General features: G+C 34.1%; 1 protein-coding gene across 4 annotated transcripts in view; it reads left to right on the forward strand.

Annotated features, from left to right (window-relative positions):
• Window positions 1–3,340: 3,340 nt before the first annotated feature.
• LOC117399400 (zinc finger protein 516-like) overlaps window positions 3,341–13,654 on the forward strand; it is a 64,246-nt gene continuing 53,932 nt past the window's right edge. For 2 of the 4 annotated variants that reach the window (XM_033998517.3, XM_059022319.1), the window contains exon 1: window positions 3,341–3,452. The gene's annotated coding sequence lies outside the window, so the exon portion shown is untranslated. Of the gene's footprint in view, window positions 3,453–6,704; window positions 7,002–13,654 lie in introns of those variants that run through there. The other 2 variants (XM_033998518.3, XM_033998516.3) reach the window with 2 other exon arrangements.

Here is a 13,654-nt window from a genome sequence, read left to right on the forward strand (position 1 = left end):
CTTGGCTTCTTTTTTCAAGTGGTTTACACCATTTTGTATAATTTCCAGCCAAACCTTAGCCACTTGAATTCCTCAGTTAGAGCTGAAACTAGCAGCTGCAGTTTCCCTTTACTGTGCTACCCTGCTAAGGCATCATGGAACTCCCAGACATTTCCTATTGTATGAACTAATCAAGGCCCCCATTCTCTACTGTTGACAGGGAAACCTCATACACAGTAAGCAGCCACAGCAGCCTTGGAAGAAGATCAAACTGAAAGCACCAGACTTTAAGTTTACCTGGTAGTGCACAACTGTCAATCCTCTTCAGCTCTTGCACTGCCTGCTGTCTCACCTCTCCCACTAAGACTGGCCTTTAAATCCCCATTGTATCTCTTCCAAAGACTTTACAGGCTTTTCTGACACTATTGGAATGGCCTCGCCATCAATATAGAACACCTTATCCACTGCTTTGCCTTTGGTGATGAAGATGCTTCTTGGCTTGGCGGGCTTAAACTGCATACCTGCTCATCTGATGTTATATGCTAGTTTGCCAAGTAACCAATTGGTGCAGGCTACCGTTGTAGTCGTGGTGGTCATCTCATCCATGTATACTCTAAGTGGTGGCAGCTGCATGCCAAAATCCAGCCGTTCTCCTCCCAATGTGCATTTCGAAGCTCTAATAATGACTTCTACTGCCATAGTGATGGCCAATGGAGAAATGGTGCAACCTGCCATGATTCCAACTTTGAGAAACTGCCAAGTAGTGGTAAACTCGGGAGTTTGAAAACAGAACTGCAAGTCCCCGAAATAGTAATTATTTCCTAAGAAAACTTAACTGAACTGTTTATCTTTACAGAGAATTTCATCAAATGTAATTGAAAAAAATAACTTGACTGAGAAAACAGCTGTCTTGATAATGCCCCCCTCCACCCTCCACCCTCATTACAAAATCATATAGGTGTATTTATCAGCTTAATTAAATTGAATTTGCCGATAAACACAGAAACAGAGAATGACAACAAAACTAAGAAAGCTATCATTAAAATGTTAAATAATGTATTATGGGTAGAATTAAAGCTCTACTCACAATAGAAGCCTGTTAGCTTGTAACACTGCTATACTAGCAGCTTTATTTAGTGCTTAAATGTACAAAAGTTTTTCTGTTCCAAAAAAGGCTAGCTCTTCCTAAGCTTGAACGTGTAATTTATAACATACTTCTGCTGTATGTAGAAGAGAGAATATAACTATGTTGACCACAGAATGACAGATGCAGTGGCAAGCAAGTTTCAAGTGGGGGAGGGGTTTGTTTTTTTCCCCAGAGCAAAATCTCCGTTTGAGGAATGTAAACAAACCAGACTGTCAATCAAGTCTAAACTGTAGGAAGCACCAAAGGAAAGCATAACTTTTTGCATTCACATTTTTTTATGTAGTATTATCTTAATCAAATAATAGTTATTAATCCATTTTTACTATTCCATATGCTGTGAATGTGCTCTAAAATGTGTTTGAACTGGCAGCATTTGCCATTATTGGATCCACCAAAAAAATACATTTATTATTCAGAAGGTTATATTAAAATTAAAGAATAAGATGTCACTGAGTTTTCATTCAATGCAAAAAAAGAAGGGATTTAATAAAAAAAATTAATAATTTAGGGGCTGGGAAATATGAAATATGTTGTGAAATGAATTATCATAACCTGAGGCCATTTACTTAAATACAGTATAATACATTACCAAAACATACTTTGCCAGCATAGTTGGCCTTTCTGTGCTAAAACTTACAGGCTGTTTTAGTGTAAACACTGGAAATATGTTATTCTTGTATGAAAAAAAAATCCATATACAGTATAGCCTACATAGAAGGATCTATTTGTGTTAAAAGGGATGCCTTCCTTCAAAATCACCAGCATTGTTGCCCTGCTTCTCCACAAACATGAATTAATCATGTTAGTTCTGTAAGCTTAGTTCCACACACACACAACAGATTTTTTCAGAAGAAAATAATTTACCCTAAGAACTAAACCTTGACAGTGGCATTTGAATAACAAATATAGGCTTTATATTCAACTTTTTTTATTATTATTTTTTATTTTATTTTTATTTTTGTATAGATAAACAGTGAAAATGTGCACTTTGTTCCCTTCCCATCCCACTCACTCAGTCAGAGACCTGCAGCGACCTTTAGGAGGAATGCTATTCAAATTAGTGCATATCTTTTACCACAGATGGAACTCAATGTTTCCATGCATGCCCTTTTGTATTTCTAATTTTTCTTGTGTTGTCTTATAAGCAAGCCGTTCCCTTATGATATATTGAGTTAGTATTCGGGCTCTTATTAGTTACAGTACTTCTAGGTCAGTAGTATCCACCCTAGAGAGTTAGTAAATCAGAAACCTGACATGAAGAGAAACTATAGATATTCAGAAATACTTTGTGTGTGTGTGTGTGTGTGTGTGTGTGTGTGTGTGTGTGTGTGTGTGTGTGTGTGTGTGTTTTGTTTAACAACAGAATGTAGAGCGTAAGGTACTGTAACCTTCATGTTTGTTAAAGTAACTTCATTTACTTTATCGACGGTACGGCTTAAGTAACAAAAATGACATCGCTAGCTAATTCGACGTGATCATTTAACACGAGACAAAGAGAACTATAATCTCCACGCCTAGCCCTTAATAACGTCTGGTAACATGAGATTACATATGCTTCCTTAGTTCCAACTGTGAACGTCAGCAATATTTTAAGGTCCCCATTAAACACCACATCATCATTTTATTTTAATATTTAATTAACTTTTGATTTAATATTTTACCATTTTTTAAAACTGCCATATTTAAAGCCTACGTTTAATGTTGCCTTAAATTTATTACATTATTTATTTATTTTTTTATGCAAAAAATACTTTTTGATGTGCATGGGTCTTAAAATAAATGTATAGCACAAGAACACATTGTAAATGAATTTCGACGCATATTTACATTTCCAGGATACACAAGTGATGGCAAATCTAAGAATAAAATGTATCGATTCTATTAATGGCATAATTATTTTTTGACTGTGACTCATTTTCAGACACCAATACTTTCCCTGCATTACACGAACTTTGTGCTGATGAGACAACAGTAGATTTGTGTGTGCATTTAATACGGGAGAAACCATTGTTGGCTCAGGTGTAGGTAATACAATGCTAACGGCAACAAAACAATGCATTATTAATAGCAGTTTAAACGGCATTCCTATTTAACGCTATTACTAGTCTTGTGCACTTACAATACATCCACGATGATAAAAGCGGCTGCAGGCAAACTGTTTTTTACCAGACAATTCGCTTCTGATTTGCAGAAATCCCCTTTGGAAGAATGGAGCAGGCGCAGGCAATCATGGGCAGATCTTTCCTTATTACATACAGCGCATGGTTTCACCTTCAGCTTCTTCTTTATCCCGCTGTCCTTACTGAAATATTCAATATACACAAAGGTAGGTTTAAATATCAAATTGTAATAATGACGTTATTGAGCGATTGGGGCTTAATTGAAATAGGGTTACGAGCGCTATTAACTAATGATCACTTCGAGCAATGGTAGCAAAAAAATAATAAACTTTCCATTGCTTTAACTAAAAACACATCATTATAATGTTGCTGTGGTTGAGGATGTTGTTAGTATTCCTTCTGAGAGCGGTAGTTCGTAGCAACGGCGCTATTTTTACATTATGACATGGAATGAGTTGCAGTACTTATTAAAGTACACATGTTGAGAATGATATGAGGTAGTTGATGTCTTACGGCATCCGAACTAGAATAGCCCTTTTAAAATTATTAAGGGACTCCAAATATAATTGATTCAATATGTGTATGCAAGGTATGGTGGTTATTTATGGAATTATATTACCTTCAGTTGCATGCATTGGGCTGTAAAAATAAGTGAATCAGACAGTTTGTAAAAGGAAGTTAGGTTGACAGATAATTTAAATAATGACGGTGGGCGCTAAAGTAAAGGGACTGACCAAATAACAGGTTTTAATTTACAGACATGCTAAATGCATGTAATAATACGTCACTGTGGAAACTTAAACTGTAAAAATAATGGAATTAGCTGTATGCAAATTCTAAGGAAGTAAAGCTTTCTGTAGGCTGTTTCAAAGAATGATAAGCAGTTGTAGAAAATGTTGTGACTTGATGTCTGATTTGATGGGGTTTTTTGGACGTTTGCATTAATCTGGAAGGCAAAATACTGTATGCATTTAGATACATTTGTTGTAAGCTAAAGGGTGGGATATTGGAGTTAGGGTTGGTATTGAATGACAATCAGTCCTTGTTTGCTCAAAAAAGCAACCCTTATGCATTAGGTATGATCATATATCGGGGCAGTTTTATTCAGCTAATGCCTGGATGTTTTTTTTACAATAGGCGACTCTTATAACCTACTGAATTACATTTTATATGCAGAATAATGGAATTATGTTTTCTTAAATTGATTATTGGCAAACGGAATGCAGTTTAACATTATTCAAATGCATGTTATACACAATATATATATATATATATATATATATATATATATATATATATATATATATATATATATAACATTATAGCTATTGTTGTCCAAAGGCTAACTAGATGCATACAGTAGATTATTATTTATAACCAAGTCATTGTTCGGTTACATTTTTCTGAGAAGGCGTAACCTGTGGAATTTGTAATGCAAATAAATAAATGCCAGTGGGAGTTGAGGGAGAACAAATTAGCATTTATAAAGTAAAAACTATTGCAGATTTTTTTGTAAGGGCTATTTAGCTGCTCCAAACACGTCATGCGACGCTCAAAATTGATATTGATGTCGCAATTGATGAAACTGACTGCTATCTCGTGCTTACAGGAAAAAAACAGATTACAAGATAAACATCTGTTATTTAACATGACCGTTTATCTCTATCTATAAATAGGTCAGACCATTTAAACACATTATTTTAGTTTAATGTCGTTATTAAACCTTTATTTTCTAGCAATTATTTTTCCTTGAGAAAGGTTGCTTTGTGATAACATGTCATTTCTGTAGATGATTATTACATTATTTCACATTTGGGGATCAAATAAAGGTCAATAGACCCTTTTGTTATCGACACTTATCGCGTCTGGTATCACTTTATTACCCTTGCATTCTAAATTTGTTTTCGGAGATTAATGTGGTTGAGAGTACGGATGAATACTGAAGCAGCAGTTGCCTGTGTTTACATGCTGATTCTGCATACTGTCTAGAAAGATTAAAGAAACGCAATGTAATGAAGTGCATATACCGCCTATTCAAGTGAAAGACCGACAGTACAGCCAACGCAATGATGCTTGCTTCTAATACTCTTTACTGTGATGGTCAGTGCTGCATGACTGAAATACTACTAGTACTTGCTTTGTGGGAATTATTTCACATTATACTCGTCATAAATCAATATTATTGTTGTTACACAATAAGATTGTAAAAGCAAGCTGAATACTTATTCAAACGAGTTGCGATTAATATGTTGATTTATTATATATCAAGTTTTATGACCGCATGATTCCAGCAATTGGGAGAGCTGGGTTCAAAGTTCCTATCGATTTAGGGAGCAATCGAAAACGCGTGAGGACTGCCCCTTCACCTTTCTACTGCTGTTGAGGCACCCTCACTTGGGCTGTTGTAGCGAGGCCCAGTGTGTGTGGCTCTGATACACGTAGCGGAGAATGCATTGTTGGTAGTTACTGTTAATTCTTTATTGCGAAGAACAGTAACTCAATTCAGTATTTTCGGCAAAAATAAATAAAATACTACTACTACTACGACTACTATTACTACTACTACTACTAATAGTGCATTTCAGGTCACATATAATATTTTTAAATAAAAATGTGTACAAGTCATGATGCTTAGCTAAGCTTGTAAGACTTGTGAGCACAGTACATTATGTATTTTATTCAACACAAAAGCGATCCTGTGCCTGTGCAGAACAGCTTGTTGTTAGAATATAAACATGGTTGCTGACCATCAGAACCAGGCATATTGAGTATAATGGCCATTTCTACACCACAGGGACACAATGGACTTATTCAGTAACTAATGCTATTCCAGGAGAACTCTAGTTGTGTTTGCTCCTTGGACCACCCCTACACCCAATTGGCCTGTACTGTATGCTGTGGGCTTGTACTACAGGAAAGCACATTTAAAGCAAACCTTTTATCATGACCAGTTATACCAGAGACTAGTTTTACAACGAGAACAAAACTTAATTTACACTACTAAATACAGTACAGACAATACAGTATATTTGTGTGTGGACTTCACTGGGCTTTAAGCCAGCAATATGTTATTGTTTCATTGACTAGCATCGTATTAGTGTTTAATACGCTACCCAGGCTGACACTGTAGATCTATTTTTTTCTAATGTATTAAAAAACGACTACCAACGCGTTGTGTACAACAAATAAATGTTCAAAACTGCAATTGTGTGTAAAATGATATGATAGCATTATTTGATCTGATTCGTGGAGATATTTGGTGAGCAGTAGTCTTTTTGAAATCACATATAAAGTCAAAAGCAGTGGATATGATTTTATTTTATTTATACAGTACTGAGCTGGGCATTAGTAATTACCTGGCTATAGCTGTTATTGCGATTGCTCTCCGTTAGTGTAAGGGGCGGGGCTTGAATTGTACAACTTTTGGAGTGACTTGTCCTTGCAAAGAGGCTGCGGGAACGTCACGCAGTCATCATGTACTGTAATACAACAAGTGAAACAGCAGGGGAAAAAAGAGTACCAGGAACAGCAACCTAACTTCTAACCTTAACACAGGCAGACAAAACACAGCAGGGATTTACCAAACAGTAAGAAACATTTGTTTACGACAATAAATAAATTAGACTGTTGGGTGACATTTCATAACGAAAAGTACAGAAGGTAGCGTAACTCACTAAACAGGTCGATATTTTCATACAATAAATGGATTATACCAGTAGAGACCCCTTTGTCTATTGCTGAAGCGGCGTTGCTTGGTAAGATCATTTACTTTCTATTTTAGCTTGTTTGTTATATTTTGAGGGGTTGAGTTATGCTCGGAGTGGTAGCGTAGATTTCATATAATATTGAAAGTAAACAGTTATCAGAATAGATCTGGTTTGATATATGTCCAAATGCATACGCTCATATCTGAAGTAGGTGTTCAGATGATTAGCCTAGCCTTCGTTTCCCTTAATTCATTTACTGGGAGTTGTCCTTAAATATAACACAGGGTGTGTTTTATTTACTTTTTTGTATTGTTTATTGAGGTTAAACTAAACGCAGGGCAACAATTTAAAAATATAATTTAATTCGAGTGATATCGACTTTATATATATATATATATATATATATATATATATATATATATATATATATATATATATATATATATATATATATAAACAATAACGGATATACTCTAGTGCAAAACCTTTGAAATGGATAATTTTTTTTACTACAATCGCTACTTTCTTTTATTCGCGATCACGTTTTACATATTATGTTATTTCTACTGTAAGCGTCTACATATTGCTTAAAATACGGAATGTATGTACTGTGGATTAAAACATAGTTGGGTTGTGCCGAAAGATAAGTATAGAATTTCCTAGTTAAGAAAACATATTTTGGGATTTCAAATGTAACACCCAATGAAGAGTAATATGAACTCCTGTGCTTGGATACAACTGAAGTACCATGTCAGCAACACAGCCCTAAGCAGCAATACATGATTCCATTCTCCTTATAAAGGGCCTTTGACTGGTTTCTTTCTGTAGCTTTTGAATAGCTTCCATGTAGTAAAATGTTACTGATGTATAGGAGCTTGTGCTGTAAGTAGGAGAATCCTAAAAATGTAAATGGATATTGTACAGGGCTCTGCTGAACTGTAAACAGTTATAGTTTACAGAATGAAAGTCTGCCTGCTGTACTACCAAAGGTTTTATTTTCTATTTTAAGGAATGCTGGATCTGTGTTGGAGACAGGTGAAGTTAAATGTCATTCTAAATCTGCTTATTTTACACTGCTATTGAATATGTGGTACTTACTGTAGATTGTTTTATCATATCTGTTAGCAAGTTTAATGTTTTAGTAGTACAAAGTACTGTTCAAATATATCTATAATAATCAATAATGTTTTATTATGAATATCGATACTTAAATAATTTTCTCTTGTATACACTTTTATGTGTCTTTTAAGTATGGTCCACGACATGTGCGGTGTGACATGTTATTTTAATATCTATGTTATCACCAACAGTTTGTGTTTTCTTATTCACATACTGAACCAGTATATAATTAACTAATCATTACAACAGACTTGTTGAAACAGGTCTGGAAAAGTCTCTGTAAAGGTGCAGCACATTAAATTAAATTAATTAATTAATTAATTTAATGGAATGTGCATTAAATGGCAGTGACAGCACATTAAGTCTGTCAGGTCTTGTGCAACAAGGAGAACAAAGATATTGATCTCCTGAGCAACACATGTTCTATTTTAAAAAGCCAAGACAGATGTATTGCATCTATTGTGGAAAAAGCTGTCATATTTCTGAATTTGTTCACAGTGTGAAGAATGTGCACTTTTAATTTAGATTACTGGTATGCAGCTTCCTATTCACATCAGTGGGAAGCTGTTGTCCTGTAGAAATGTATCGCCTTGAGGCAAGCAAGCTGAAATTATAACTGCATTGATACTTTTTAATAATTCAAGTGGTTTCTTAAATTTAACCTCCTTATTTTTTTTCTCCTACATTACATCAACATGGTGTAGGCCTACATTGTTTTTGGATAAACTATTCTTACTGTACCAAGAGGATTGCAATTATGTTTTTTCTATGGGGTGCAGCCCTACTTTTGATTTAAACATTCTCTTTTAAGAGGAAACAGACATAGACTCAAAAATTCAACAGGAAAACCTTGACGGAACCTCCATTTTTTAGAAACATGCAAATATGTGCTTTGCCTTGCCCTAGAGTGATTTGTGTGTACCCTTTTATTTTTAAGCAATGAGTTGTCATACTTAAACATTAGTCACATAAATTAGTCTTAAACTATTTTTAAAATTGCTGTTAATCGAATCTGCCTGAATAATACACTAACAGTAAAAACTAACACTTTATCATTCTGTGCTCTTGTTATTACTGCAGCAGCAGTTTAGAAGCAGGTATCAAAAGGAAAGTTGAAAATAGGGATTGTCATGATGTTCATCCCTGGCTGTGAGTTAACAAAATCCTTTAATAGCCCACAAAACTTTATGGGGAGCTACATTTGACTCTATATTGCATACTCCAAAACCAAAACAGGAAACCTGATCAAAATTGGTCAAACCCTTAATTACTCCTTTTCACGGTCTGGGTCACTTGATTGATTGTCCTGTAATAGTGAACTGGATAATGTACATTAATTACACTCATGAAACTTTCTGAAATACATGTAGTTTCCCATTTCTATTGAAGATAAGAGCAAATTCCAGGAGTTTTAGTTTGGTTTATTTATTGTTTGTTATGTAAAAATGGATGGGATTCAAAGGTATGTGCACGCCTGTAGTGTACCTGATAAAAAATGCTCACGGTTTTCATAGAAACAGAACAATGGTAAGAATAAAACTTGCCTTATTTGGCCCCATAAATAATAGCATTAAGACCCACTGAAGAGTGGTGTTATGTGCTTTGTGAAACCATGCTACTGAAACATCATTGTCCAAAATGTATTTCTAACTGTACTTTCATAGCAATATAATGACTAAGGTCAGTTTTTGCACTGGGGGATTCACACTTTGAGTCATACACAATCTTTTTCACTCTTTCTAGTAGCAGGTGGGCACTGTTATCTTATTTAAATGTTTGCACTGATCACTGATAAATTGATTTTCCAAAGAAACATTATGGTAATGCTGAGTTGTGATGATCCTTATTTTAATTTATTAAGGGAAGGATGGCTTTCCTTCTAGATAGAATGTTATTTACAACTAGACCCTGTAGATTCATATTTTGAGATTTAATTTAAAGAATGTAGAATAGATTTAATGTTGTGGTGTACAGTAGGTGCAGTTGCTGCTTTTTAAATAGGTATTTTATTAGGACTGCTTTAAAAAGCCATTAGAAACATCAATTGTATTAAGCATAGTCATTGTAAAAGAAAAACAAAGTGGGTCAACTTCAGGCTGACACTACAGTTTCACTATATTAAGAGGCAGCATTTCCCTAAGACAAACATTTATTTTAGTTTCAGTACGACGAAAAGGTGACATTGCTACTGAAACACTTTTAACTCTCAAACTAAATTAAAATAGTTTATTAAAATAAAGCAGTCACTTGAGAGATATATATATATATATATATATATATATATATATATATATATATATATATATATATATATATATATATATATTATAGTAAATATGCAGCACTTCAGGTTCTTTCCATGGTTAGATAACAATAATAAACACGTTCAAAGATAAGTGGTGTTTAACCAGTTCAGGGTTTTCATTGCTGTGTGTGTTACACATGACCAAGCAACAGTTGCTGGTTGAAGTGATCCAAGAAGGGCAAGTAAACCTCATCCTGGGTTTGAATAATTAAATACTGGGTGTGGAACACTAAGAATAGAATTGCTTTCTACAGGGTGTGGAGGACTGCACAAGGCAAAGCAACTTTGAGGGGAAAAAATAGGATTGCCCATTAGAAATTGTAACTCTTTAAATAAGATTGCAACAGTCAGCCCAAAATAATTAAGTGGAAGATTCAATAGTTTATGGAAATTACTGTTTTCCCATAAATGTGCATAATCAAACCAAAAATTCAGTAACATTGGAACAAATATATATATGTAACTTTCATACAAAGTTTCCATAGTTTATGAAAGTGCACTTCAGTACATAAACAGGATAAGACAGAACAATTGATTTGATTGCTGCTTTCAGTATAGGATTGGGAACTTGGAAGAGTAAATGATGCATGTGGGATTTTGTGGGATACGGGCAGCAGTGTGGAGTAGTGGTCAGGGCTCTGGACTCTTGACCGGAGGGTCGTGGGTTCAATCCCAGGTGGGGGACACTGCTACTGTACCCTTAAGCAAGGTACTTTACCTAGATTGCTCCAGTAAAAACCCACCTGTATAAATGGGTAATTGTATGTAAAAATAATGTGATATCTTGTAACAATTGTAAGTCGCCCTGGATAAGGGCATCTGCTAAGAAATAAATAAATAATAATTTTGCAGCCACAGTACACAGCTTCACCCTTTGTCCTTAAGAACTAGATGATGCAAATCATTAAAAGGGGCTTTTTAAAACAGTTGTCCTTTAATTTAGATTATGTTTTCTTAATGTGAAATATCATTTTACAAGAAAATATGCAAGTGTAATTTTTTGCACCCTATTCGGAACTAAATTAAACAAAGCCATTACTGTAACTGATTCACAGTAGTCAAATGAGTTTTTATTACAGCTGAATGGCCTTTCTACTCGCATCCATTTAACAACTATTACTATAGTACTTTAAAATAAAAATAAAAAGTTTTATTCCTTACATTCTGGTATATAAAAAAACCCTAAATAAATAATAAATATATTCACTATTTTGAATACAGTACTGTAAAAAACAACAACAACAACAAAAACTAATATAATATCTGTTTATTTGTGGTTCCTTGCAGGCTTGCACATTTTCTTTAAGCAATTGAATTATGGTTTGAAACAAAACAGAGCTTATTTCCAATGGGATATTCATAATGAAATTGTAAGGCATGATGAGAAAATATAAGCTACTGAAGAATGAAGTCATGCTAATTACATTGGGATACGCTAGTCATAACTCTGGGCTTGTATAAAACGAGTGGATGGATGGCTACTTATGACAGTTAATGAACGCTGAAGGATATAGTCCTTAATAAAGAATACAATTGTGTGTTACAGTACATAATGATGTGAGGTACAGGATAGGCATACAGAAGCAAAAGTTAACAATTCTAAAAACTGGATGATTTCAAGATGAGAGAAAGTATATTTTATATCAATGAAAACGGCTTTACTTCTTTCCTTTAATAAATAATGAAGCATATGTTATACATTAGGGATTTCATGTTTTTTTGTGCAAAATAAATGTGTGTGTGTAATATTGTATCTACTGTAGGTTTCACATGCTTCTCAATTTTAAAATGATATATGGTCCAAAGCATGCATCAGCTTAATCCTGTTATTGGGGTCATCGTCTTTTGAGCCGTATGGATCGATACAAAACATGTCCAGTCACTATTGAATAATGTTTCATGCAAAAAAAAAAAAAAAAGAATTAGAAATAGTCTGGATTAATGGGTTCTGGTGGGGATTTAAGATGGTGTATACAAATTGCCCTGTTGATACAGGAGCCAGGACCTGTTAATGGTCTTAAAAGCAGATTGGTTTATCAACGTTTTCTAGGTTGATTGGGGATTATAAAGTATTTTATCCCAATTTGGTGTAGTCTTTTAGCATAGAATCTAATATAAATCCAATCTGCCACCCTCTCCAGTAATTTATTTAGTTTATGTAATAGATTATTATTATGTTTGTAGATTCAATTACATAATAAAAATGGATTTTATTATGGTTTGCATTATTCACTGGAAATAAAATTGAATTTGTTATGTACTAAATTTGTTTAATTAGGACAGTTTTTTTAAGATGAATGTAAAAAATGTATTTGATTTGTGTAGGCACAAAAGTAGATTCACAAGTCTGCCGCCTTTCAGATATGCAGGAACTTCCAGTTTGATGTTTTTTCAAGTTTATTTTTGTTACAAATGAATTATATTTATTGAAGTAAATATGTGAATAAATACAGTAGTAAAACCACTACTGTAATAACATTCTGTTGCTAAAAGGCGTAGAATTATGTATGCCTGATCATTGAACTATGAACTTGATTTCTTGTTTACTTTTGGTCAAATGAATGTTTTGTTTCCTTATTTCTGGCACATAGACTGCAGTGCTGTACAAGGTACGGCTCTATATCTCTCAGAGACATTGTTACGTTATATACAGTATATATTTTAAAATAAAGAAACTGTTAATTCAGTTGGTGACTCTGCATTAGATGGCATATATTCAAGCAACAGAAAGAGCATTTATTACAGATTTTGGTACCTTTATTGGTCCTCAATATAATACCCAGTTGTTGTTCATATTAGGTCTGATGCAATAAAGGGTGAAAACAATATGTCAAGGCTTTTTAAATAGTTTCCCAAAGTACAATATCTCAGGATAGACACTCCATTTTAAGACAAAATATGTTCAAGTTTCAGTACATGTTTAGCCACTTTTGCTTTTTTTTCTGATCTTCTTCAATGTGGAATGAGGAATACTAACTGTGTGTGACTTGGAGTGCTGACTGCACCGCAAACAGACAATAAGGTATTAGTGGGTGTAAAGTCCGGATCAGTTGATGTGCTCTCATTCCATGCATGGGTAGTTGAAAAGAGTGCTGCAGTAATATACTGTGCAGGAAATGAATTGAGCACATTTGAAACATGTGGACATGCCATGACATCATCACACAAATCAAAAACTAATGTAGGAATATGCGCAGGTCAGACAGGTTACAGTAGCAGATACAGTATATAACTCGTGTGAGATGTCACTTTTCAAAAATAAAATAATAACACGGTG

Source organism: Acipenser ruthenus, chromosome 4 (genome assembly GCF_902713425.1).
Source record: "Acipenser ruthenus chromosome 4, fAciRut3.2 maternal haplotype, whole genome shotgun sequence".
NCBI classification, from domain to species: Eukaryota; Metazoa; Chordata; class Actinopteri; order Acipenseriformes; family Acipenseridae; genus Acipenser; species Acipenser ruthenus.